We start from the raw sequence: 6,444 nt of genomic DNA, 5'->3' as shown, positions 1-6,444 counted from the left end.
CTCTTTGAAAGCTCAGCTCCAAGTCAGTGCCACTGCATTACACTACATTTGCACCACCAGAAACATGCTCAATTTATGTGACCCCTCACAAAGTGCAGCTGGTGAGATTTAGGGCTAGAATTGTTGAGTATGTCTTGATTGATAGCAGACAGTATTTTGCTGTTTTGAGGCTGTTTTTTTTTTTTTTTTTGGTAGACGTTAGTTTGTGTAATAGGATTACCTGAATGGTAAGTGACTGTAGTGTTGATTTTAGGAGAAGTAAATTATGGTAATTTATCATACTGAGTTTCTCGCTAATGTAACATGATGTGAGGCAAGGATTACCTGATATAAACTGATGCTCAAGCCTGGATTTTCATGAAACTAATGGATATGGCCACATTTCCCTGAGAGCCAGTGATGAATGAGGCTGAGTTTCGCTGCTGTTCTCTGATGCATGATGCTACTTTTCTCTATAAACTACTCCATGTCAAGGAGTATCCTTGACTCCATTTAATATATGAGACAAGGTTTTTCCTTTTCAGACATAAAGGATATTCAGACAGATGCTGTTTTTGCTGTTCAGTGATAAGTGATGCTGTATTTCACTCTGCTCAGAGAAACTCATTCTCAGACATTGCTGCATATTAAGGAATTTCAGTCTTTTTCTACTACAAGTAAAGCCCAGCTATATGCAGAACAGAAAAAAGTACAAACGAGGCTGTGCTACCATTTCCAGCTCACAGGCAGAATCTTTTGTCAAGCACACCAGTCTCATGCAGGCCTAAATAGATGGAAAGGTCTTTTCATTAATCATTTTATAGCACATTAGCATTTTTTAATATCAAGTAATAAGAGCATAGATTTCTTTTCAGGTTAGAAGGAGATAATCCTAACTTTATTTAGTAGTTATTCTCTGCAGCCCTCAGCCTTGTTTGTAATTTGCTGATAGTAAATCTGTGTCATTCAGGATGGTGTACATTATCAAACAAATTCTGATTCTGCGTATATCACAGAAAAAAAAACACATTTTGCAATACTGATTTTGGGCAAAAAACAAGCTTCACTTCTTGAAAACAAAGTTTTTTTGTTCAACTTCTGTCAGGAAATTGAGGCCTAAAACTTCTTTGGACATCAGAGAAATCCAGTTTCATATATTGTTTTCCACATCTAGGGAAAGGCCAAGTATTTACACCTATAAGGGTGCTACAGCTTACTTCCATCTGCTGTGACCTTTGTTCTTTAGGTCTGCCAACCTAAAGAATGGAATTTTTATAGGAGAGCTGAGGGAAAATCAAAGTGAGTAAAGATAAGCAGTAGAAAAACACTTTTGTGTCCAGGTAATAGTCTTGCCATTGTTAGGATTTTTTATGGATTCAGTCTAGAGTCTTTGAACCTTTGAGCCAGCTTTTGTGGCTATAACTCCTACCTCCCTCTGACATACAAGTACCAGGTCTCACTGCTATCTGACTTGTTCATATACGTTTTAAACTTTTAGGCATGTAGCTGTGGAGTCCTTGGACCCATAGGGCTTCCTCTCAGACTCCCTCATATGATGAATACTGAAAATACACATCTTCACATTTGTGCTGCTAAATATCCAGTGGGTGTTTCCAGATGACGAATACATCAAATAATAATAGAGTCTCTCCTTTCAAGACAGTCCATAAGAATCCTTTGAGTTCAAAACTGCTACACAAATTAGATGCCCGTATCCATTCTGCAGTTACTTTAGCCTTACAAGAAATTATCTGCCTTTTTGTCACTTCTGTTCCCAGGGACTCATTTGAGGATGGTGACTATACAGTCCAGTGCAGAACCTTGGAAAGTTATATATCTATCTAAGCTGTTCCCAGACAAGTTAGTTCTATAATAGCAAGCAAATTAGCTAGGTAGGTATTGCACCTTTAAGTAACACTGCTGAGAGGTAGGGTGCATCAGCTGAGATGGAAGGCTCTGCTAAAATCTCTCTCCTGCTTCAAGGCCCATGTCTTTTTCCCATGGTGATTCATACCGTGCTGGAGGAGCAGCTTAAACCAAGTTAGCCAGGGTGCTTCTGTGCCTTTGCACGGAATTGCTGTTAGGTATATACACCTTCACCCATACTCTGCCTGAAAGACCAGTGATAGTACTCATCATACCAAGCTGCCAGTTCTATGATTATGCCTACTGAGAAGAAATCTGATTTCACTTGGACGTCCTTGCCTGTTCTTCAGAAAGTCCCAGCCTCATGCATCATATGCGATGGAAAACATCTGCATCTCCCACTTTATCTTGGAGAAATGTAGGCTTGTGCTTCCATTTGTAGTATAAATATGGAATGTTAGATAAACCAAACCTCCTGTTTCTCTATGGAACCAGAAAAGGATTCACATGATTTTAATCAAAGCAGTCAGTCAATGTCAGTTCTCTTCAGCCAGGAAATCCTTCCTTGCTCATTACTGACATCATATTATCTCAATTTTATGTGCTACTTTAAACTGTGAAGCACTTCAGTTCTGCATTCATTTTGTGACTCAGTAACCTGAAGCTCACACAATTCTGCTGTGTACAAAGTTCTCTTACCTTGACTGCCCTGCTTCAGAAGGACAGGGAAACAAGCTCCATGTGTGTCTCTGCCTATCGCATGTTACACCTCATTTTGCCTTGGGTATTTAGCATTTACTGTCATTTGTTCTGGAAAGAACCCAAGTTTCAGCATTGTTCTTGGGAGAAACAGGCCTTATCACCTTACATAAGAGAAATTGAGCTTTCTGCTGAATTTAAAACAAGGTATCCAGATATAAAAGGATTCATAAAACAGACCTTTCCTGGAGTAAACAGTTCCATAAAGGAGGTTTTTACTGATCAAGTCTGATGAATGATGTTCTGGTTTTTGTACTTACCATGATCTGCAGGAGCTGAAATCATGAAAGTAAGAGCCCATCAGGCTGGGCTTCTTCACAGGCATTGATAATGAGATTTCTTATACATTCTATGAATTGTAGAGTAAATTTTATTGCTGCAAAATAATGCAATTTTCTTTTTCTTTTTTATCTCTCCCATATGAAGTGCTGTGTTAAGCTGCAGCTCTTGAATTTAAAAAGCACATACTAGGCCACCAAAGGAGCAGAATACTGATATTTTTTATTATATTGGCACAGAAAGTATGATAATTCAAGACGACAGGCAGCTGTGCACTTAATAGGACGTATATCCAAGACTATCTTGAGAATGAATGAGCAGCAAGGAAAACAGGACACGCGCTAGGCTTGTACTGGCGGCAGCAATGCAGGCAGGTTGTGGGCAGCAGGACTGCCTGGCTCATTTGACTGGATATGCTGACCTCTGGTGGTACTTCACCACGACAGGATTTTTTTTCCTGCTTGCTCATTTTCAATCATCATCTTGCCTCATAGCAATGCAACAGTGCTGCTATTTCACAAATCTGTCTGACTCTTCAGTTGTCACATACAGTGGCATATTTCCTTGACTGAGGTAAGAGACAAGCATTTGGTCCACAATGAGAAGAAGGGGTGAAGCCAGTTTCTACCTTTGATGTGCTCTAAGATGCAGAAACACATCCTCAGGTTCAGGTCTTTGCTATTCTTTATTATTCTGCTTCTCTAACATAGCCTGAGAGCTAGCAATCTTCTTGCTCTCCTTTCCCTAAAGAGCCATTAACCCACGTGTGCTGCAATACCTTCAGGCAATAAAGCAGGGCTTGAGCTCTCCTGTGAGCCAGGATCACTTTATCATGTCCATTCCTATTCAAAGTATATGATTTTATTCTATTTTTAATGTTGAGAGTTATACTTGATGCATAATGATTTTGTCAACGGCTGTGGTGTCTTGTTCTGGGGGCTTTTCAATTTACCCCAATATAACTCTTCCTATTGCTTCCTATTACCCTACTTTATTCAGTTGAAGTGGTTTAGGGTTTAACCTGGCCTTTTCATTCATGCAATAGTTCGAATGTTCAAAAGAACAAAAATCATCCCTTGCTGATGGGTCTTACCTGGTAAAATATTTCAAAGCTCTGCATAGATACAGTCAGAATATCTGTCATTTTCCAGGGTCCATTTTCAGAACAATATTCCTGTCATTTTACCTCCACGTATGTAAGGAATTCCCTTTTATCATCTGGAAAATAACTCCTGAAGCCTCCTTGGGAATTCTCTGTGCATAATGCTGGAACAAGGTCTGAGTAAGAACTGCAGATGAAGCCCAAGAAATGCCTCACACCTCTGTGAGACAGGCTGCAGGGAGATGTTTGCACCCAAAATCAAAGCTGGAAAAGTGCCCAGCTGTTTCAGGATCAGGAGTAAGTCTCAGTATTTTGGACGCATCGCTGTAGGTGTCTCTCAGAAAATCAAATTCAGATCCTTCCTTAACCCAAGAAACTGAAATCCACATCTCCCTCCAGTGAAGCCCAGTAAACAGGTTACAGACAAATTTGGGGTATCGTCAGCACCTTTTCTGCTGAAGTTGTTTAGCAACACAAAGAAGAATTCAAGATCCATGCAAAACCAAACAGTACAGAGCAGTCCAGTGGTTACTCATTAGGTAATGTCTATTTTTTAATGAATTTAGTGCTTCAGGATTTGACCTCTAATTAACATAATTGTCCTTTGCTGCTACCTTTGAGTGCTCCACTTTATTTTTTTGTTATTCTCTTTGGGCCTTTCTTCCCAAGGAAGTGAGGAGTGTTATTACTATGTGCTAACTTCTCCAAAGAAAGAACAGATCTTAATTTTTCTCTCTATGGTCATTAATGATAGAGTAAAAGTACAATTACAACCCAAATACCAATAATTATCAAATAGCATTTGTATAATGATCTGTTCCTAAATTAAAACCTTTTTTGTTCCTTTTGCCTATACAACTGCTTTTTCATTTCAATTTCTCAGAAAGAGTGATCCTTACCCGTATGCTTTGCATTAAGTGGCCATCCCTTCATTCATTTGTCACGTGAATAAGGAGAAGGCTGAATCAATTAATCAAAGGCTTCCAGAGCAACACTGAGAATGTAATTGTTGGTTAAACTTTGCTTTCAGTGTAGAATTCAGCCTTAGAAATTCTAAACTAGACTTTTTTGCCTCTTTTTTTAACAAAATATAATCTTGAGTCTGAAAAGCAATTCTTTTTCCTTTCATTCTCTTTTGACATTTCTCTTATTCTGGATCAACTGAAGATCAGTAATAACAGTCATGTCTGAAATCTCAAATTTGAGGTTTGACTGTTAAAACATGATACTACAGGCTTCTGCTTTTGTACCTGTAATTTAGTTCAAGGATAAGGAAGGGGCAAGAAAGAAGAACACTTCATGAAGGGTTAATTAATGGTTATGTAAATAGCAAATCCTTGTCACAGTTGTGCACTATTGTTTTATTACAACTGTTCATTGCCTACTGTAGCAGAGTCCATCTCTGGAAAATGTTACAAAGCCAGCTCCTTCTTCCCAAGCTTCTAGTTAGAGGCTTTACAATGTCTCAAGAAATTTCATCTGGAATGAGTTACAAAAAGTGAGTAGGACTTTGCTGTCAGAGTGTTGATTGTCTGAGGACATTGCTGACATCTGAGAGGAGGGGAAACAGAAATTAGCCCTCCTTGAGCTTACAGCTAAAGAAATAGAGTTTCAAAGGAGAGCTGTGGTGGTGAATGTCTTCAAAAAAATGAGAGAAATTCCTTCAATTCCTACGCTAAGTTTAATGCTTGTGGACTAGCAATCCAACCAGAAAACAAAAAGACCAGGAAGCAACCAAGAGGAATATTGCGAGCAAAACCCTCTTTTCCAGAACTACCTCCAAATGGCTGAATCTGTTCTGTTTTTCTAAAGATTTAATTTATCCGAATCTCTTGAACTTAATCTCTTCCATATTGTGTACTTGATCTGAAGTAATAGCAGTTTTCATTTAAAACTAGAAAGCTCAAAATTTCCTTACAGTCTGTATGAGGGCATTACTTAAGCTGCCACTGTGACAAATGCAAAAATTTATATTTTTAAAATGCATTTCAAGAATGGCTTGAATCTACTTTAAAAAATGCATCTGCTCAGGTTAATGATACTGGCTAGTAATTTTATCATATATAGTTCTCCTATAGTTCTCATGGTCTAAATACTATATATACCTCAATATATTTGATACAGATCTCAAAGGGGACAGATTATAATGACTGATCACACTATTGAGGTCTGAAATTGAGTGTAAGTATTATTCCTGTATTTTTAGCTGGGCCAAGCTTATATTTATCTGGTAATGTTCATCAACAAGTCATAATACTCAGTAAAAGGAAGAATGCTCTTTACACTCATTTGCTTTCTGGAATTAGAGAGGAAATGATTTTTTATGGCTCAGTAAAGGCAGTAATAATTACTGACAGTTTTATAACAATTTATGGAGATGTTTGTTGGTTGCGGATTGTCAAATGTTGGACCACAAGCAAATGGAGTGAATCAGAATAATAATTCTTGCATTGTTTCTC

Source organism: Tinamus guttatus, unplaced genomic scaffold (genome assembly GCF_059628265.1).
Source record: "Tinamus guttatus ecotype Peru unplaced genomic scaffold, ASM5962826v1 Tinamus_guttatus_pri_ptg000056l, whole genome shotgun sequence".
Taxonomy (NCBI): domain Eukaryota; kingdom Metazoa; phylum Chordata; class Aves; order Tinamiformes; family Tinamidae; genus Tinamus; species Tinamus guttatus.
The sequence above is the reverse complement of the archived record's forward strand: the minus strand, read 5'-3'. Positions refer to the sequence as shown.